General features: G+C 41.0%; 1 protein-coding gene and 1 long non-coding RNA gene across 2 annotated transcripts in view; one reads left to right on the forward strand and one right to left on the reverse strand.

Annotated features, from left to right (window-relative positions):
* Positions 1 to 21,370, forward strand: part of LOC115296062 — a 29,413-nt gene extending 8,043 nt beyond the window's left edge. The window contains exons 2-3 of the long non-coding RNA XR_003910712.1: positions 12,114 to 12,222; positions 21,284 to 21,370. This is a non-coding gene — a long non-coding RNA (uncharacterized LOC115296062). The remainder of the gene's footprint in view (positions 1 to 12,113; positions 12,223 to 21,283) is intronic.
* Positions 1 to 21,645, reverse strand: part of PRKN (parkin RBR E3 ubiquitin protein ligase) — a gene marked incomplete at its 5' end in the record, with an annotated part of 1,091,762 nt that overhangs the window by 475,717 nt on the left and 594,400 nt on the right. The window lies entirely within an intron of this gene.

A 21,645-nucleotide genomic window follows, 5' to 3' on the forward strand; every position in this document is an offset into this window, starting at 1 on the left:
GTGGCTTACCAGAATGAGCTCATTCCCATTTCAGCCAACTCTTCCCCAAGACCCCCATTTGAGGGGAATTCTGCATTTGAGAATTAAATCAAATAAAGGTCAACCTCCAGGTTTATCAAGTTTTAATTACTGTGGAAGAAAGTAAAGACATTGAAGTCAAGTGTGTTTTAGTTATTTTTCTCATTTTTTTTTTTACTAAAGCAAAATTATGTGAAGATTGATGAATAAGACGGAATGATGAAATAAGTCTGGGTAGTTATTCATATTACCTTAGATTGTGCCTTATGTCATCTATCTATCTAATTGTCATTCAATGTCTCTGTGCATCCATCCACCCATCCATCCTCTCAAGAAAAAAAATACAATTAAATTTAATATTTAACCAAAATATTCAACAAGCATTTTTGGTAGACAAGCATAATCAAATAAATTTTCTGAACTGTGACTCAATCATATGCTTTAGAGACTTCCCATCTGTGCCACAACACTACCACCATCTATCTGGAAGTAGTAACTAAAAAACACTGACATAACGGAGAATGATAGAATAATTTTTTTTTTTTACTCTTGAAATTTCAACCTACAGAGTCAGTAAAGTGACATTATACATAGCAGTAAAATCACTGGCAAATAAAACTAATCTGCTTGATTATTTCTGAAAGCACTTCCTTCTAGGGAATATTTTTCATAATGGATCAATGGTACTGTACGCCACCCAACATATTTTAGAGTTTCATGAAATGCACAGTGAGGACAGAAAATGCTGGTTCGAGGTGTGCACTGGAACGTTTCTAACGTAGTAATTGTCATGAAGATGTGTCCTGTCAACTAATTTCACCAGTTAAGTATGCCTATCAGTTTATATAGCATGAAAATGAAATTTCAAAACCTATGATAATACACAGCAGACCACTGCTATGTGTTGAATTTCACTTTATAGCTTAGTTTCATTTTAAAATTCTACTGTGACATACTTAGCTAGAAGAAGATATTAAACCCAATTCTTTTTTTAGATTAATTTGTTTCTTTAAATTTATATCCAAGTATATATAACATATAAAACACAGAGTGTAATAATGATTGTAGGAATAGAATTTAGTGACTCATCGCTTACATAGAACACCTAGTGCTCATCCTAACAAGTGTCTTTCTTAATGCCTCTTGCCCATTTAGCCCGTCCTCCCAACCAGAGCCCCTCCAGCAACCCTCAGTTTGTTCTCTGTATTTAAGTCTCTTATGGTTTGTCCCCGTCCCTGTTTTCATATTAATTTTGCTTCCTTCCCTTATGTTCATCTGTTTTGCATCTTAAATTCCACATCAGCGAAGTCATATATTTATCATGCAGCATGATATATTCTAGTCCCAACCACACTGTTACCAATGGCAAGATTTCATTCTTTTCGATCACCAAGTAATATTCCACACACACACACACACACACACACACACACACACACACACACACACATTTATCTATTCATCAGTTGATGGACATCTGGGCTCTTTCCATACTTTGGCTATTCTTGATAGCACTGCTATAAACACTGGGGTGCATGTGCCCCTTTGAAACAGCACTCCTGTGCAACAGTGCAACTATTGGGTCATAGGGTAGTGGTAGTTTTAATTTTTTGAGGAATCTCCATATTGTTTCCCAGAGTGTTCGCAACAGTTTTTATTCTCGCCAGCAGTGCAAAAGGATCCCTCTTTCTCTGCATCCTTGCCAACATCTGCTGTTGCTTGAGTTGTTAATTTTAGCCATTCTGACGGGTGTCAGGTGGTATCCTATTATAGTTTTAATTTGTATTTCCCTGATGATGGGTGATGTTGAGCACTGTTTCATGTATCAGTCACCTGGATGTCTTCTTTGGAGAAGTGTCTATTCATGTCTTTTGCCCATTTCTTAACTGAATTATTTGCTTTTTGGGTGTTGAGTTTGATACGTTCTTTATAGATTTTGGGTACTAACCCTTTATCTGATATGTCCCTTGTAAATATCTTCTCCCAATCTGCCGGCTGCCTTTTAGCTTTGCTGATTGTCTCCTTCACTGTACAGAAATTTTTATCTTGATCAGGTCCCAATAGTTCACTTTTGCTTTTGTTTCCCTTGCCTCCAGAGACATGTCAAGTAAGAAGTTGATACAGCTGAGGTCAAAGAGGTTGCTGCCTGTTTTCTCTTCTAGAATTTTGATTTTTCCCTATCTAACATTTAGGTCTTTCATCCATTTTGAGTTTAGTTTTGTGTATAGTGTAAGAAAGTGGTCCAGGTTCATTCTTCTGCATGTCGCTGTCCAGTTTTCCCAATACCATTTGCTGAAGAGACTCTTTATTCCATTGGATATTCTTTCCTGTTTTGTTGAAGATTGGTTAGCCATACATTTGTGGATCCGTTTGTGGGTTCTCGATTATGATCTATTTGTGGGTTCTTCTATTCTGTCTGTTTTTGTGCCAGCACCGTACTGTCTTGATGATTAGAGCTTTATAATACAGCTTGATGCCTCCTGCTTTGGCTTTCTTTTCCAGGATTACTTTGGCTACTCGGGGCCTTTTCCAGTGCCACACAAATGTTAGGATTGTTTGTTCTAGCTCTGCAAAGAATGCTGGGATTATTTTGATAGGGATTGCATTGAATATGTAGATTCCTTTGGGTAGTATCAATATTTTAACAATATTTGTTCTTTCAACCCATGAGCATGGAATATTTTTCCTTTTTTGGGGGGGTATCATCTTCAATTTCTTTCATAAGTTTTCTATAGTTATCAGTGGATAGATTTTTCACCTCTTTAGTTAGGTTTATTCCTAGGTATTTCATGGTTTTTCCTGCAATTATAAATGGGATCAATTTCTTAATTTCTCTTTTTGCTGCTTCATTACATGTGTAAAGAAATGCAACTGATTTCTGTACATTGACTTTATATCCTGAGAGTCTGCTGAATTCATGGGCCAGTTTTGCAGTTTTTTGGTAGAGTCTTTTGGGTTTTCCACATAGAGTATCAGGTAACCTGCTAGGAGGGAGACTTTGACTTCCTCCGTGCTGATCTGGACGCCTTTTATTTCTCTGTATTGTCAGATTGCTGAGGCTACGACTTCCAACACTGTGTTAAATAACAGTTAAACCCAACTCTCATTATTTAATATAATTTAACTTAAATGTTTCAGACTTTCACCTTACTTTTTGTGACCTTAAAGTGCTGGGTATGTAACTTTTGATGTAGGGCTATCTTTGAACTTCATGATTTCACGATCAATAGCAATACTTTTTCAAGTAATTTGTTTTACTGTCCTGCTTTCTATAATTTCCAATTTCACTGAAATAACAAATATCCTCATAAGTGAATATTCTTACTATTTAGCCCATAGAATAAAGTGATGAAATTACTCCTCCACTTTTTCTGAACCTGTGGTATGCACAGGAATCTAGATGGATGACTATCCATGTGTGAATCCATATAAAAAATACACAGTTAGTATGTAAGCAAGGGGTCAGCAAACCTTTTATGTCAAGTGTCAGATAATAAATATTTCAGATTTTGTATGTCATAGGGTCCCTGTTGCAAGTACACAACTCCCCCAGTGCAGCAGGGAATGAGGCACTAGACAATGTATAAATTAATGGACTGTGTTCCAATAAACCTTTATTTACACAAACGCCAAGCATGGTTTAAAGACATCGTGTCTAAACTTTTTTCATTCATAAATGTGGTGACAGACCAGCTGCATCAGCACTAACCAGAAGCTTGCTAGGAATGAATACTCACAGGCCCCATTATGAACCTACGGAATCTGCACGTGAATTCTTCAAGATGCAAGGGAAATTCATGGCATGCGGCAGAATGGAAAATGGTCATCTCAATCATGAAATCTGGCTTATATTGGGATTCACAGAGCAGATACAGGAGGTTCCATTAGTTAGTTTAGTCCATCCCAGGATGCGGACAGGTAAGCCCCTGGTCCTCCAAGTATATACTGTTAGGGGCTCATATACCAGCACAGTACCCTTGTGCAACTTCTCAGCTCCCTTTGTCCTGTAGACGGACATTCTCTAAACTAAGCTGCTGGCATATCAGAGAAATAAAAAGGATGTTTCTATTTATGTAATTTTTACTTTTTGAAAACAAAATGAAATTAAGAATTACAACTACTCAGCCATACAGATGGACACTGGCACCCTCATTAGACTGCATGTCCCTGAGATGTGCAGAGAGCCGTGTTTTCTGGTGAGAAAATGTGTTTCTATCTCACACAGGGCTGGCCATGTGCCTCCATGAGTGTAAATCTGTTTTCTCTCCAATGGCTGCAAATATATAACACTGGTTTACACCTGTAGGACTGAGTGAAATATGCTCTCTAGGCTTCACTGAACGAATCTTCCCAAAACAAACGATTTCGAGTGTTCCCTGCAAAGAAACTGTAAAAACTAAGAGAATCCTAATAAGCACAATAAAGCAGAAAGGACGTGAGAGTTCAGATATTTCCTTATTCAGTATGTTCTGTTCATGTGTCCCATTATGAAGTAAAAACAGGGATAAGAACTACAATTTTCAACTTGAAATGATGAAAAAATGATAATTATTTGGCATAGAGATTTACATCCACAGTTAGGAATAATAAATATCTCTCTAAGGGGATTTCAACTAATAATTGGATAAAGCCATCTACACTAGCAAGACTTTCAAACATGAAAATAAACTTCTACAAAGTCTTAAGTCATGTGACATTTATCTCAGTACTTTAAAACTTTCCCAGAATTTAACAACCATAATGGAGAAGTCTCTTTTTGGGTTTTTTTGGTGGGGTTTTTTTTTGGTTTGTTTTTTGTTTTTTTTTGCTGTTGCTGTTTGTTCTTTAATAGTGAAACTGTCTACTTTAGAGAATATTTCTTCCTACTGCAACAAAAGTGGTTGAAACCACACACAGAAAATGACATGGCAATAGGTTTGGAATACATTTGTCGAATTTATTCTTGAAAGATGTATGGAAAGTATTACTAAAGAATTTAAGAAGCAAATATTAGAATGGATACAGTATAGAAAGGTTAGTGTAATGTTAGATATCGGTGATGCTCAGATGTGTCGGCTTGCGGTATTTTTATATATTCTCTTACATTCAGGTAGGTAGCAAAAATTTTTGTAAATGATTTTACAAAATTATTGATTTTAACTTATTTTTTTAATGTTTTTTATTTATTTTTGATACAGAGAGAGACAGAGCATGAGAGGGAGAGGGGCAGAGAGAGAAGGAGACACAGAACCGGAAGCAGGCTCCAGGCTCTGAGCTAGCTGTCAGCACAGAGCCCGACGCGGGGCTCGAACCCACGAACGTGAGATCTGACTTGAGCCAAAGTCAGAGGTTTAACCGACGGAGCCACCCAGGCGCCCCTGATTTTAACTTATTAATTAAAGTTTTACTATAAAGGATGTGTCTTCATATAAACAGCTTCTTGGATTAGAAAATATTTACTGGTCATGATGGGTGACTGTACCGCTAACGGGATAGCGCTCTTGTTTAGAGAAAAAGACTAAAGCGCAGTGATTGCAGAGGCAGCAAAGGAAAGCGAAGTCATGTAGCACAAGGTTTTTTATGTAAGACTTCAGTAAAAAGTTGAAGTCAGAGATAAAAGGTGCTGTATATAAGCATCTATTGTTATTTCTATAAAATCAAGGCTCCTATATGTGGTAGACTTTTCTCCAATGGTTTGGAGGAGACAGGGAGTGACCATGAACATTATTTGAATCCCAAGGTTTCACAGTTTAACTCACAGTACAAACCTTAAACGTATCATGAAACTCAGTTACTCGCTTTCCTTTTAATTAATTCCCTAACCTTTTCAAGGTCATCATGTGTGACTCCATAGGGGACGCACTAAACAATTTTAATTATGATTCATAATTTGTAGATTCACACATCTCCATTAAAATAAATCCAGGTGGTGGCAGTGTCATGGAAAGAGGAACCTTTACAAAATGTGCCTAATAATGCCACACGGGGTAGCGGCTGGCCTTTCCCTGTGATGTCACAGGGCTCTCAGTAGAAATGCAGCCTACCAAGTATTTCAGAAAAAAAACAAAAAGTTTTCTGTACCATCAGAATTGGTATAATTTTTGCCAAGCACAAAAGTGCCTCCCGCTCATTTTTTTTTCCAAACAACTTGGCTTTGAAGAGAATCCTTTGAAAATGGGTATTTGGAAATACTTTGTTTTGTGATTTTGTCTTGAAAACACATCAGCATTCTTGAAAATGCCTGCAAATAAAGTGGACTCTTCATTTGAAAATTATTCAAAAGAAGTGTTTCAGTGAATTTTGGACCTACTTAGTCAAAAAGGCAATAATGACCCACCTTCCAAAATTGCTTGATGTCAATGAAGAAATTACTCACATTTCAAGAAAAATCATTGCCTAATAAGTGACAGTGATTCAAACATCGACTCATGATTCAATAGACAGCCAATATTGTGGTCCTTCCCTTTGGAGGCATTACTTCTGTGAATTAACCTCTGCGGCTAAGACTGGGTGAGAGCCGAATGTCAGGGCTCACCTTCAACCCCTCCTTACTACAACTCGGTGCCCTCTTGGACAGCCTCATGACTCTTTTCCAACCTTCCAATGCTATACCTCATGTCATATTTTGTGGCCTCAATATTCATGTAAAACATTCACATAGTTTCATCTCCATCTCTTTTTCTTCTCTCGAATGGTCTCACCCTCCCCTCTGCTTTGTCCACCTCCCCCACTGTGACACAGCACAGTATAGCTTTTTGACTCTTGGCAGTAGCTCTGGCCCCATCCAAGGCCTTTCTAAGGGAGGGATATGCATGTGTGTAGTTAAAATGTTTCCCAGCTGATTCCATTACATAGAGAACTACTGACTTAGGTCTGTTGTTACCAATACCTGGGCCAGAATCTTGCTAATCCTCAAGCACCCTCTGATCACTGTTGTCCCCCAGAGACCAATTCCTCCTGTAACCTCACCTGAAAATTTCTTCAACCAAGGTGGCTAGGTGGCTCTGTCAGTTAAGCGTCTGACTCTTGATTTAGGCTCAAGTCATGATCTCACAGTTACTGGGATCAAGCCCCGAGGTGGACTCTATGCTGATGGTGTGGAGCGCCTGCTTGGGATTTTCTTTCTGTCCCTTCCCTGCTTTCTCTCCCTCTTTCCCTCCCTACCCACCTCTCTCTCAAAATAAATAAGTAAACTTAAAAAAAGTTAAAAAATATTCTTCAGCCTCATCAGACCCTTCAATCTATTGACCCCACCAACTTTTCATTATCCATGACTCCCTGGTGTTCTTCTCTTATCAACTTACATTTAATGCTTCCTCGATCCCTATGCTGCTTTTCTTCTGCATAGTTTTTACCGGCAAATTCCTAAACATGGATGAATGCAGTCCACATTTCACTCTATGCCTGTCTCTGAAGTTGACCTTGAGTGGATCAAAATTCACACTTTTACCCATGGGTCTGAGTTTAAGCATAATTACCCAAACTTCAAGTTTATTCGCATAAAAACTGCACTTGAAGATGCAATCGGCAAGAAAAAAATAGAAATAAATGAAGTATGAAAAGAATTTTTTAACTTATTACTAAGTAAAAGGAAGAAAAAAGCAACCGTGAAGTCAGAGACTTAGAGGAGCATAACAGACATCTGAATGTCTCAGAAGAAAATTTCAAAATGGAAGAATGGACAAAAGGACCAAATTCCAGAAGAGAGAAAGAAATGGAGACCCATGTTCACTCAAAACCCTGCACATGAAAACTTACAGCAGCTCAATGCCTAACTGCCACAAACTAGACACAAACTAAATGTCCTTCCATGAGCAGGTAGCCAAACACCCTATGGAATGAGTATACAGTGAGCTCCACTGAGCACTGAAAGGAACCGTCTTTGTATAAACACAACAACGCAGATGGATCCCAAGGCAAAACACTGAGGGCAAGAAGCAAGTCTTAAAGGCTATTACTGTATGTTTCCATTAACGTGACATTGTCAAGAAGACAAGTACAGGTATGGAGAACAGATTGGTGGGTTAGGGTTAGGGTACGAGAGAGGGTGACTGTAAAGGGATAGCACCAGGGATTTGGGGTGGGGCAGAGTTCTGAGGCCTGGTTAATGGTGACAGTCACACTAATTCATCCGTGTGTTAAATTCAACTGTACCTGAAAAGGAAAAAAGTCAAACTGGAAGACCAATTTTAAAAACTGTGCTGAGAAAATGTGTTCATTAGGAGTAAGCTTTACTATTCATAGCTTCATTAAAAAGTAGTATAAAAGGCTTGGGAGAGTATAGGGTAATAAAATTACAACTTCCAATTATCTTTATTTAAAAAGTATTTTTAGTGGCACCTGGGTTGCTCAGTTGGTTGAGGATCTGATTCTTGATTTTGGCTCATGTCATGATCCCAGAGTCGTGAGACTGAGCCCCGCACTGGGGTTTATGCTGAGCACGAAGCCGACACACAAAGCCTACGCAGGATTTTCTCTTTCTCCCCCGTCTCTGCCTCTGCCTTCCTCTGCTCACACATGCCCACGCTCGTGCTCTCTCTCAAAATAAAAAAAATAAAATAAAAAGTATTTTTAAAGGATTTATTTTTATTGCTAAGAAGCCTAAAATAGAATGTAGTAAGTTTTTAAAGACCTTCCCCTCCCAAGTCCTACATTTAATAAATCCGTATATATTTGAACTGGCAGGTGGCTGAACAGCAGCTGGGTCCCAGGGCCTCTGGGTAGACCCAGGGGTCAGAACAGTCCTCATGCCTCCACTTCGGTTCCCAAATTCTATTATCCTGCCATCCCCATGGTGTGACTATAAAGCAATGAGATGGTTTATTCATTCGAGCCCTATGAAAATCAGTTCTTATTTTCCTGAACTCTGAGACCATCCTTATCTCACTTCCTATCTTTTTCAAAAAGGCTTTCTTCCCAAGATGAACATTCCTCCAAATCACATTTATTCCTGAAAGAGTCCCTCTTCTCATGGCCAATCCCATCCGAGCGGGACCATTTTCTTCCTTGCCCCTGGGACGCAGGGCAGCCGGATCCATCTCAGACGGTCTGCACCCGCATCCTGAGGGCCGGCACCCCATCGCGTTCAGTAAGTGACACAAAGCTTCCAGACATGCCAGGCTTTGGGGCTCCACAATTGAGGCAAAGGTCAAGAATTGAGGATGATTAGGGAAAAAAAACTCAAAGTGTTTGGGAAATGGATCCTTTTTTTTAAGACAAAGAATAAGTATATAATTTAACTCCGAGTAAAATTGAGCAAAGAAGGATTAGTATTAATTTAATAAGTAAGGTTATAGGCATAAAGGGACCCTGGACTCTTGAAGCTGGAATGCTTCAAGTAAAGTAAGAATTTCTGCATTTTTGTGTTTTTAATGTTTATTTATGTATTTTAAGAGAGTGCATGAGCACAGGAGCAAGCTATGGGGGAAGGGCAAAGGAGGATAGGGAGAGAGAGATGGAGAGAGGGAGGGGGAGGGGAAGAGGGAGAGAGAAAAGAGGGAAGGGAGGAAATAGGGAGAGAGAGGGGGAGGGGGGGGAGAGAGAGGGAGAGAAGGAATCTTAAGAGGCTCCATGCCCAGTGTGGAACCAGACGTGGAGCTCCACCTAACAAACCATGAGATCATGACCTGAGCTGAAATCAAGAGTCAAATGCTCAAATGACGGAGCCACCCAGGTGCCCTAAGAATTTCTGCAGTTTATAATAAAAACTGTAATTTGTCATTGGAGGCAGATCCCTGGATTCGTATTTGTTGTTGTTGTTGATGTTGATATCGTTTTTTGTTTTTGCTTTTCTTATCTGTAAAAGACCACTACAGAGGGTGCTCTTAAGCTATCCTGATAGAAGGCAAATGCCTACAAAGTATTTTCTCAAGTGCCCTGAATGGAAGGAAAGTTCCCAATGAAGATATTTCAGACTGAATTAGTACTATTCACACTAACAACTCTAACAACAACAACAAAAAGTAAAATTTCACTTTCTTAAGATATACAGTTGACCGTTGAATAACACAGGGGTTAGAGGTCCCAACCCCCACACAACTGAAAATCCATGGACAACTTTCAACGCCCCAAAAGTTAACTACCAATAGCCTACTGTTGACTGGATGTCTTACTGATAACATAGTTGATGAACACGTATTTGTAAATGTATTATATATTGTATTATTACAACAGAGTAACCAAACAATGTTACTAAAAAATAAGGAAGAGAAAATACATTTAGAGCTCTGTCCTACATTTATATAAAAAAAAAAAAACCATGTATAAGTGGACCCATACAGTTCAAACCCAAGTCATTAGAGTCAACTATAAACGTCTCATGCCTCCAAAATGGCCCCACAAATGTTCTGGTCAGCTGGTGCCTTTCTTTTCCAGAGAGATTTGGGAACCCAAACTTCTTGGATCTTGTGACTTTATGAATCCCTGGGTCTTCAGTGCTCTGTGTCCAGCCAACAGAAGGGAAGAAGCAGAGTGGACAAACCACATGCACTTCCTGTTGCACTGATGAGGAAGGTAACACGTAACATGTCAACTTGTTACTTGATCCCACCTACACGTAGGGACCTGGAAAGTGTGGCCTCTGGCTCTCAGACAAGTACCCATATGAAGACACCAAGCATGCTGTCTTCTTAGACATGGGCACCCTTGTGCAGTGCACCACTTGGAAATGTTTTATTCAGGCTTTGGAAGTTAAGGTTTCCTTTTGTAAAAAAAAAAAAAAAAAAAAAGTTGCTGCTTATGACTAGAGGGAATGAATGCACTAATCTCAAGTGAGTTGGACCTCCACAGAGGGGAGAGAGAAAGCCCTATCCTTTGGGACCAGGGAATGCTGGGGCCTGGACTCTGGGAAGAGAAGGGGTATCTAGACATGCCCATGCATATGGTGGACAGGTCTACCAGCCCTGGAGACCAACATGGGTTTGGCAAGGATTCTGAGACGCAGTAAGATGTGGCACTTATGTAAAGCTTCTAAAGCACCTACTGATTATTTTTCCTGTATTACTTCTCCAAGCATTTAATCAAGTCTGGTAAAAGTTAAACTCTGCTTCTTTTAGCTATGATGGAAAAAACTGGGAAACATTGACCATCCCCAGTGCCCGTGTTAAGGTCATCTGAGCTGGTCACCAGTAAAAACACAATGATGCCCAGAAAAGCAGAAGTTATAACCATCGGTGGCAGAGACCACAGCATGATGACAAGATGGGAAGTCTGGAGTGAAAGAACCTAATGCATTTGGTCTTGAGTGCCTACATGACAGAGCCTGGAAAGTGGTGAAAATGTTTGAGTCCAGGAAAAGTTTGTGCCATTACAATTTAGAAATAAAAATACAGCATATGCTAATTGTATTGCTTACAAGTAGGTGATCCAGGAGAACAAAGGCAAATATATTTACTACTAAACATTTTTAAATATGGTGACCTGTTGGCAAGTGGCAAAAATATATAATCAAATGATAGCTTTGGGATGGAATGCCTGGATCGCTCAGTCAGTTAAACGTCTGATCCTTGATTTCAGCTCAGGTCCTGATCTCACAGTTCATGAGATCAAACCCCATGTCAATGAGGAGTCTGTTTGGGCTTCTCTCTCTCTCTGTCTCTCTCTGCCTCTCTTCCACTCAGATGTGCGTGTACACCTGCACAAACTATCTCAAAATAAATAAATTTTTAAAAAATTACAGCATTGTTTTAGGCAAGACTGAAACAAAAAGTTTGAAAATAGCAATTTCTGTTACACATGAGTTGGAGACTCACATGATGGTGAGGAAAAGCTTCCAGAAGGTGTATGTAAATTTTGAGGGGAGGCTATGGGAAGGTCAATGATACTATGGCTTTCATGTGGTCCTAATAAAGAAGGGCAGACAGATCCAATGACCTGTCCACTTTTCTCCTATGTTTGTTCCAGGAGCATAATCCTCTGTCAAGGATTTACCCTGAAAAAGTCTGCTTTACTCTATTCCAAGCACTGTGGACTCATTTGGGAAACAGAATTCTAAATCCCCACTAAGTGGATCTACAAGACAATAGGGAAATGATCATGTTAACTCTTAAATAGAGCTGATGCCTCACAATGCTGTCTCACTGCCAACTCAGTTCCATTCCCCATTTCTCTGCCTCCAGGGTCAGAACAATGGCTTCTTCCAGAGGAGAACATTGCCAACCAGGATTCCAGACAGCAAGCGAAACTGGCCTTTATGGGAGAAAATGAAGTGGACTACTGTGATCTATGGTTGGTATCCTCAATCCATTCTCAATATACCCCAAGGGAGACTTCACTCTTGCTACAAAGTAAGAAATAACAACAATAACAATCACCACTGTAATAGAACATATTATGAGGGGCGTACTTTTAAAAGCCTCTCAAATGCCACCAGGAGAGTTTTATGGCTACGTTGAGTCGGAACTCGGCCATGTTTAAAAAACAAGAGGAGAGGGTGGGATGGAGGTGGCCCCCGGAGGGCCAGATCTCAGCATTTTCTTGGCTGTTTCTCTTTTGTGAAGAGCATCACCACTGAGCTCATGGATGCCCCGAGGAACTACAAGGCACAGCTTGAGCTGTTCAAAACAATCTTACTATAAAACTGACTTTTCTTTTTAAGCTAAAAAAAGGCACTTTTTGTAATGAGAGGGTAAAGCTAAGATACAAGGGAGTCTGCTAGTTTCTGTTTACTTCCATCCATTTCCGATCGCTCTGCGCATGACTGAAAATCGAATATCAAAGAGAAGAACTAAGGTTATTTTGCTGGATATCTCTTTTCTCCTAAACCTGAGGCTTCGAGGGCTGATACGTTTGAGTAATTTCAGAAGCTACAGAAAGTTTGTTCTCAGAACATCCTTAAAGGTTCAGCCCCCGTCCAACAGAACGTTAAGGCTGGAACATCTCTTGTAGATTTCCAAGGACTCCAAACGACATGATGGTTTTGTGAAGTTCAAGTGCAGCCACAGGGGAGGAGGCAAATATACCTTTACTCCAACATAATCTAGGTTCTTTGGAAGTAAAAGACTTCAAGCGCATGAACCACCCACAGAGAAAGCAGTTAGAGCTAATTGTACCTCTAGATAGAGAGGATTTGCTCGTTCAAGGAAGGCAGATACAGGGGACAGTGAAACCTTAAGAGCAACACACCATTCCGGGCTTTTAAGAATGATGCGCTGGTTTAGTACTCATAGACTTCTTACAAAGGTTTGTGTAGTCTTCTGGAAAATGGGTGGTTTCCAAATTTCTAATATATTTCAATGGGCTATTTGGATGATCTCTAACTATCCTGCAAAGAAGCAGATTTTCCAAATTTTTTAAAAAAAATTTCTAACATGTATTTCAGTTTTGAGAGACAGAGCACAAGCGGGGGAGGGGCAGAGACAGAGAGGGAGACACAGAATCTGAAGCAGCTCCAGGCTCTGAGTGCTGACAGAGCCCAATGGGGGCTTGAACTCACAAACTGCGAGATCACGACCTGAGCCGAATCTGGATGCTTAACTGACTGATGTTTGAAATAAGGCAAACAGTTCTCAAAGCTGTTATTATAAATCTTCATTTTTCCTATGTGTTTATATCTTAATATCCTTAATATAATGGTATTTTAGTGAAACTGGCCATTAGTTTAAGGCTCTGAAGAATATATCTGGTAGCCGAAACCAACCTTTTGTTTTCAACATGCTGAATAAAATAAATATTTCTATATTCCTCTTTAGAGTATTATATCAAAAGCTGCTTTCAGTAAGCTCTGTCAAACCAGGGTATAGATAATCCTAGTCACCATGACATTACTGAGTAACCTGAAAGTAGAGCTAATACAAAAATGTATTAACACATCAATGATCGGCTTAGCCAGTTAAAGCACAGAATTTAGGAGGTTTGGTCATTGTCCACCAGTTGTCTTTGTTCTCATTAGGAAACAAAATGTCCTAAAGATGCTCTAGATTGATAATAAAGAGGATACGGTTTAAAATAGATGTCTGCTTTAAACCCCAAGGCTCCCTGCATTCTTACTGTATCATTTCCGCTTTCCTGCTGAAGGAGTAGGGGTTTACTACTTGTGCGAACTTGTCAATTCCTTGTCTTATCTGAGTCTCAGTTTCCATTTGTGAAATACACACTAGGAAGCAGTATGTACCTAAGAGGTTCTGTGAGGGCTAAATATCTTAAATACACATAGCTGGGTGCTTGGCAAATAATAACTCGAAAAATGTGTGATGATAATCATGATGACTAATGAGGGTCACAGGGTGAGCAAGAAATAATGACCTGGAGTTTACAGGAGCGGAGTCTTTCTGATTCTGCTATTGTGCTGATTCTGGGACCTGCTCACAATACCTCCTGCCTTTCTCCTCAAATCTGGCCTTTCTCTCTTAGAAAGTGCTGTGTAAGTCCTCTCTGCTGCTAAACTTTTTAGCACAATTTTGGCACAAAGAAGAACACAATGAATTATTATTACTATTATTTTAATTTTGAGAGGAGAAAGAGGGATGAGGGGCAGGGAGATAGGGAGAGAGAGAAATTCCCAAGCACACTCAGCACTGTCAGCACAGAGCCCGATATGGGGCTTGAACCCATGAACCGTGAGATTATAACCTGAGTTTATTTATTTATTTTAAATGTTTTTTTTTTTTTAATTTATTTTTGAGAGACAGAGACAGCACGAGCAGGGGAGGGTCAGAGAGAGAGGGAAACACAGAATCCGAAGCAGGCTCCAGGTTCTGAGCTACCTGTCAACACAGAGCCTGATGTGGGGCTCAAACCCACAAACTGTGAGATCATGACCTGAGCCAAAGCCGGAAGCCAGGCGCTTAACCAACTGAGCCACGCCGGCGCCCTGACAATGAACTATTTTTGAATGAGCAAACACTGGGTCAAAAGCCATATTTGTTGTTGATTCCGCTCATGTCCTAATTTAATCTCCTCTCATGGTCCCAGAGGGAAAGTTCTAAACCTTGGAGACACCCGTGACCCCACCCTTATGACCTTGTTGGCTAACTGCACAACCCACCCTGTCAACTCCCCCTCACCAACAGATGGCTGGAAATCTTTTATGGCTATTGCTGGCAATGAGTTTCCCATGTCCTTTCCACTGCTTGGTTGCTGCTCCCATCCAATCCCTTCTCCCTCTTTCCTAGAACATATGGCAGGAAAGATGACTTCCTACTATATTGCTAACCTCTACTTCCTATGACCAGAAGATTAATCTTCCTCAATCATAGCTATACAAATATCCATGTTTTCTCAGAAATTTCAGGGGTGGCTCATTTCTTTTTCTAAAGTAAAAACAAACTCATCAGGATGAGATCTGAGGTTGTCCTCAGCATGGAACCTTCTTTCCTTTCCAAGACACACATCTTGCTAGTGGCTTGCCTAGACCTTAGCACTTCTTAACCATTTCTTGTTTCCCAGTCTTGCTTTGCTTGTGTGTGTCTCCGTACCCAGAACACACTCCTCTCAATATCTTTACCCTTGAAATCCTTCCTATTGTTCCGCTCCAAGTGAAATTAGGCTTCCTTCCTTGAATCTTTTCAGGTGATACTGCCAATGGTCATAGTTCATAGTGGCATCTCTTGTGCGTGCTTATGAACACACCATTATCACGGCCTAGCATGCTTTGTTGTTTTAATCACTTTCAGATGATTATTCGCAAACATTAAAATAGTGTGGCTATTGCTTCAATGTGGCTTGTTATTTATAACTATATTCATTTAATGCTGACATTATTTTGTGCGGCTGCAGAAATATGGGCTCGTTCCACCAAACTTTAATGTGGTGAAATTTGGAGTAATTCCAAAGCAACCTCCATCTGAGATGGCCATGGATGTTATCTACAAGGACCAGATCTCACTCCATGAAATAAGCATGATATTTTATAGACCACTTGCTTGGTGCTATTAAGAAAAATACTGAATTTTCTTATATTTGGTTACTTTCATGACCAGTGGACAAATTTTCCAGTAAAAATATAGCTGAGAAGAATGAAAGAGAAATGTGAGTATAAAGCCTCACATTTAACCATCACAGCAGGAAAATTCAAAATTGAATTCCAACCCTAGCTATTAACCACCCTGCTCAAACCTCCCTCCGACTTCACTGAGCCAGGCAATTTTTCTCTTTTTCCTACTGACACAAAGTCAGCAAGGGATAGAGCTGAGTGGCTGGCCAAAGAAAATGAATAAACTCTGCAGGTCTGGTCTCCTGGAGCTAGAGCAAGCTAATTGTGGCCTGACCTGACTGTACTCGGAGGGTAATGATGATGTGCGCAAGTGGCCGAGAATCCAAAACATGACACTGCCATGCATAACCTGGAGACTCACATCCCCAACATCGCTTCCAAAGTTAGTAAGTTTGCCCTGCAAATTCATCATCAGCTCAAGTTCCCTGGGGTACCTACTCATACCTCAGTAAATATTTGTTGAATAGATAATTAGATGAATGAATGAGTGAATGAATGAATGAATGAAGGCAGGCACAATGGAGATAAAAGCCAGTGCTTGAGGGAAGGCTTCTTGGAGAAGCTAGGCAAGGTAGGGGAAGTGGGAATCACACAGATGAAGGAGCTAGGAGGGCGTTGTGTCCGCTCAGCTGGTAGGAACCAAACAAGTAAAACTAAGGGGCTAGAAATGATTGTTCTGAGTAGAACACTGGAAGAAAGATTCAGTGAAGATGAAGCAGTGATGAGTGATGGATAATTACAAGTGAAGAGAAAATGCAGCTATTAGGTCTGCTTACACTCACAGGACACTAAGTTTATATGTAGAAAGGAAAGGGCTTTGGAAGGATTGAAGATGGCCATGGACTCTTCTATATTCCTTCACTGCATGTGGGGTCTCTGCCCCCTCTCCTCAAATCCAGTAGGACCCTGAGACTGCTTTGCTCAATAGAAAACAGTGGGAAGAAAGTTCTGATGGTTTCTGGGCCCAGGTCTGGACCAGACAACTGCTGTTCCGTGTCTTGGAATGTTCTTCCTGGGAGCTCTCTACTCTGATGTTGCCCATCTTGGAGAGGACACATGTAGGTGGTCCCTCAGAGTCACAACTGAATCCATGCTCTCACCCACCCCCACCAAGGCATCACACGCGGACTCCTCTGCCAGCCGGGCACCACCAGCCCCCGTCCATCCACGCAGAGTAGGACAGTTGAGCCCTGGCCCAGCTGAGCCCTGCCTAAATTTGTAAACTACACAACTGTGAAATAATTAAATGCTGTTTGACATTGTCAAACTTTTAGGAAGTGTGCTACTTAGTGACCATCTTGTTTACGACCATACCACCCTGAACGTGCCATTTCGTCTGATCTTGGAAGCTAAGCAGGGTCGGGCCTGGTTACTACTTGGATGGGAGAGCATTTGACTGCTACTTAGTGACCATCTATCTACTTAGCGATAGATGGCCAAAGCAGGGCATATAACAATTATTTTAGAGGTAATATAGCCTTATTTTCATAGTGCCAGGCTTTTATAAGATGGTGTTATCACTGTTCTTGGGATCTTTTTCCTTATTACCTCTCTTGCCTTTCTGGTTTCTTTTTCCATATCTCAATTCCTGATGCTGAAATTAAATTGGGAACAACAGAAACATCATTCCACCGGCTCTATTTTCTAGTCATGTTCTATCCCCACAGAACACGATGCTCAGGGAAAACTCGGCATAAAAATCAGTCACTGTCCTTGCAGAAGGGAACTAGCAGCACACAGTAGTCACGGGGACACAGGGGACAGCCAGCACACCGGGCCCCCTTCCTCTGCTTGACAAGTAACGGAGGGAGGAAATGATCCCAGCAACTCAATCAGTGACAGACGATAACTGTGTTCAGGGAGGCCCCAGTCTTTCTACTTTTCTCCTCTGAATGTTTACCAGGATCATCGTTCTGAACCCTGGGCCCAGAAACCAGAGAGACAGCTGCTGAGAGAGCCAGTCACTGTTCACCACTTACATTCTCTTCCCTCTGGTTCGGGCTGAAGCAAACACATACTGCCTCCATTCCCACCTGCAGCCTCCTAGAATCTGGAAGCCTGACTCTGTTATTTAACTAAGAAGAATGTAACTACACCATATGCACCAGGGCCGCTGGTGTTTCATGATTCTTCTCTGCTGTCATCCCTCCCACTCAACTTTTCTCCTCCTCTTCCACCTCCCCCCCTCCTCTTTCTCCCCTTCCACTCCTCCCCTCCCTTTCCCCCTCCTCCTCCTCCCCCTCTTCCTTCCCCTCCCCCTTCCTCTCCCTCCCCCTCCTCCCCTTCCTCCTAGACTTATCTATCACCCTACTGACTTTGCTTAAAAGCATAAGCTCCTTTTTCAGACTCTAAGGGTCTAATCCAAGCTCCTGCTGACGTCCTATCATCTCGATTTCAGGCTTTTCTTCTAGAGGAAGCGATCTGTCCTTTATTGATACTGGAGAATACAATGGTACAGTGATGAGATTACCAAAGCGGTGTAATTTCAAATGATAAATAATAGATTTAGGTATGATATGTGTCAGTTTTAAAAAATAACTTTGCTTCCATATCACATTTTGGTTGAGAAGTATATATTCTCCCCTCCCCCTGCTATAATGCATGTTGTTCATGACATGAAATATCTTCTCTTTCTACAGAGCTTTTCTCATCTACTACATCCTCAAAAAAAAAAAATCAAGAGCAAATCTCTGGTTATTGAGTTTTGAAACCGTGAATACAACAACCCTACTAGCAGCAAAGCCTATTTTCTAGAGTCCAGCAAAAGACTGGAAGAGATACTGATAATTCATACTTCAAGCCATTTAATATTTTCCTCTTCTCCAGTTACACTAAATTGGTAAAACTAAAATACTACAAATGAGTCTTAATGAACTATCAGATTATATGGACAGAGTGAATCCTCTGAATTACAAAAGTATTTTTTAAAATCATTTCCTGGAAAGTAGGAGTCATGATGCATATAAGGAAAGGGGGAATGAGCTTTAAAACCTTAAAGACTCTTGACTGTGCCACAACCAATAATAGTTATCCCTCACTTTGTGTATTTTTTTATACTCAGAATATCCTTCACCTACGTCATGTTCATGTAAACTTCACGACAATCCTCCAAAATGAACGCAGTTAACTGCATCTTGCAGATGAGGAGACGGAGGCGCACGTAATGGTGCTCATCAAAGTCACTGTGCCTCTAACAATGCTGTGGCTCGGGTCGACCTCGCACAGGTTACTGAGTGAGTGGTTTCGAGGCAAACCCTGTTGGAGTCTTTGCTGGTGATGGAATGTCATTCTGCGGGTGGGCAAAGTAACGTGGGGAGTGTCACGAAGTCTGCGCGTTTCTGGAGTAATAGTTAAAACACAGTTGGATGAGTTGAGAATTTGGCAAATCCCTCCCTGCCTGGAACAGCATAAATTTTTAAGAGAACTGTGGCAGTGGCCCAGTTCCTGCCGCAGATCTGTGCTCACAGCTCCTTTGTAATTTGTGTGGAAAGAGGGTCTAGCATCGCCAACCAGGAAAAATGTCCCCCAAAGTCCAGGTTATATATCAATGGCAAATCATAGGTGGAAGTCAAGGGCAAAGAGACAGGAAGCTCTGTGATTATCTGCCTGTGGAGTCTCTCACTCCAGATCGGCAGCTGGCCTCACAGCAGCTTTTGCCCCCCCTGCAAGGCCAGGCCAGCATGGACGCCCTCCACCCCACAGCCCTGTCAGCGTGGCCTTTGATGATGAACTCGGAGCAGGGCAGACCTGCTACACCAGCCACAAAGTCCACAGATTAGGCTGAAAAACAGAAGTTTCAGAAAAGCATTGGCATACATTTCCCATTGTCCAAAAAGGAGACCAGATGGAAACACCTTCCAGTGCATTCTATGATTGGAACTACAAAATGTTACATCCATCCATTTTCATAAAAGTATTATAAGACTTATCCCAATAAGTGACCAATACTTTCCTCCTGTAACTGTGGCTAATATCACTCTGAGGGAATCTTCTGGAAAACTAAAAATAGTATGTCCCTTTGTGTTTTTATAAAATATTTACAAAATGCTCTGACGTTCAGATAAAGGAAATGCAACAAAGGTGAATAGGGTTTATTACTATAAGTGATATTAAAGGTATTATTTATATTTTTCACATGCCACAAACAAAACATTATTTTTAACACCTTACCCCTCTCATCAGACTACCTCGTACGACCTCATTATGCTCAATCAAGTTGGAATCGACAACTGGTTACTGAATATATATTGTCCATTTTTCTACAATTTTGTCTCCAGTTATCTACAAATGTATCAGCCACTGGGTGAATTCAGAGAAAGTAGAAAAAGGCTGAAGTTATTTAAAAAAAAAAAGTCTTTCAGGAATTGATAGCAGGGAAGCTGGACTCTTCGAGTACTAGCGGAACCTGACTTTGTTGAAACGGAAGGGAATGGGGAGTCGGGTTAGAAGGAGGAGCCGCAGCAGAGCCTGGGGGCGGGCTCAGATGCAGGTGCGCCCAGTGATGCCAACAAAACATTAGTCCAGACTCTACTGTCACTGGGCGTCTGACCAGACTGGGGAGAGAAATATTTAATGAATGTAATAATAGAAGTGAAAAAAAATAAAAAAGACCTCAGAGCCAAGGCCCAAAGAATAGAGACATGATAAATACAGTGAATTTGGAGAGAAAAAGAATGTTGCCAATGATTAAAGTACAAGAGCACTGAGAAGACAGATGAGGTCCCTAAGCCAGTGAATTCTTCTCTTTACCTCCTCACGTCCAAATGATCCCATAATAGGATATTTCGGAAGTTCCATGACAATACGTCTCAGATTTTCTGAGGTGGTCCAGATACCAGGGATTCTACTCCACAGTTCCATAAATGTGCTACCGTTGAGCACACAGAAATAATGGCCTTCCAATAAATAACCGCAAACAATGGTGGAGATCTGATTGAAACAGAGCGGGGGCGGGATACAAAAACGAAGATACTTTTTTTTAAAGACAGTATTGACAAGAACTGGTTTTATTTGTTGCCTTTTGTAAATTCATCTGGGCCACGGGAAAGACTTAATAACGTCATGCATTTTAACATACACAGGTCTCCTGGCAAAACGAGGAAGGTTTTGTTTCCAGGAAGGAATTAGTTAAGGACATTCTCAGAAAGGGTCCTTTGACCCTCCTGCGGCTGTGTTTCCGAGGGGACTCTGGAGGAGAGGCCTGGAGGCGACAGGCCGCGGGGTAACTGAGCTGCCGGTGAGCCAGGCCGCCACATTAAGCGATGAATCAGAGCGAGCAACGCAGTCTCATGAGAATTCTTTTCTGAATATTGTTTTCTTCCCATGACTGACAGCAAATTCCTCTGCCTGTTTCAGATCACTCTATCGACAGCAGCCTTCTCCTTTGACCAGGGGAAAAGAAGACAGAAGGAGTGCCTGTGCTTGCATTTTGCTGAAACACTGGAAGACTGAAGAGCTCGGACTCCGGCCCGCGCTGGCCCCCCAGCGGGTCACCCCTCCCTCTCACGCCCCATCAAACCACGCTATCAGGCTGCATGTAATATTTTTAAAATATGTGCCGTGAGTCAATAAAAATCCTAACCCACTATAGGTTAAATGGTCCAAATGTTTCGTATAGGCTCTATTGTTGATCCCAAATAACTGTACGTTTAGGTAAAGACTTAGAGTTACTGGGGTGTGTGTATGCACATGTGTGTGTATATAGGTTTTTATTTGAT

This window comes from Suricata suricatta, chromosome 7 (assembly GCF_006229205.1).
Source record: "Suricata suricatta isolate VVHF042 chromosome 7, meerkat_22Aug2017_6uvM2_HiC, whole genome shotgun sequence".
Taxonomy (NCBI): Eukaryota; Metazoa; Chordata; class Mammalia; order Carnivora; family Herpestidae; genus Suricata; species Suricata suricatta.